Here is a 967-nt window from a genome sequence, read left to right on the forward strand (position 1 = left end):
TTGGAGAAAATTTTTTCATGGTTTCTCTGCACCACTCGAGCGGTGTAGAGAAATATTTCTCTACACCACTTGAGTGGTGCAGATAAATTACAAAAAAAAAAATTAAATTAAATTAATACATTTTTTAATTGAAAAAAAAAATTCCAGAAAATATATTTTTTTAATTAATTTTTAAATTTTCTGACGTGTCAATTTTGACACGTTAGGAAATTTCTAACGTGTTACTGTTTAACACGTAAGAAAATTTTTTGACGTGCCAAAATTGTCACGTCAAAAAATTCTGACGTGCTAAACAGTAACACGTCGGGAAAAAAAATTTCCTGACACCTATGCTTCTGACATTCAACACACGTTAGAAGCACCATATCAGAAAAATTTTCTGACACGTCAGAAAACTTCAGTGAGAAAAAAATTGTTTTTTTTGTAGTGATAATTCTTTAGTGTGCATGTAATCTCTATCGATAATGTCCTATCTAGTTATCATAGATAATGAGTTTAATTTAGAATTAGATATGGGGAGTTACATTAATAATATGTAAATTATATTTTTCTATGAAAAATGATAGCAAATGTAGTATGTGACATTTCTTGGATGGAAGAGCTGTAGAAATCAGCATCAAATGGGATATCAACATTTTCAATTTGATTAACAGCCTGATCCGCTAATAAATTAGCTTCTCTCGGATATTGTTTTGCATTAAAATTACCCAAAATTCTTCGGTAGGAATATACTTGATGAATATAATATTATTCCATCATAATGTCTTACAACATTCCCATCTTCCACCATTCTTTTTTTTCGGATAAATGTTTGAATTTTCCAAATTAAGAAGGTTGCTCGATTTTGACAAGTTCTTCTCCACACAAACAACATATAGAGGAAAGAGACAACCCCAGGAATTATTATAAATAACTGCTATGTTACAAAACTGTTGCAAAAAAACATTCTCAATTTTTTAACCAAAAA

Source organism: Corylus avellana, chromosome ca2 (genome assembly GCF_901000735.1).
Source record: "Corylus avellana chromosome ca2, CavTom2PMs-1.0".
In the NCBI taxonomy this organism is placed as follows: domain Eukaryota; kingdom Viridiplantae; phylum Streptophyta; class Magnoliopsida; order Fagales; family Betulaceae; genus Corylus; species Corylus avellana.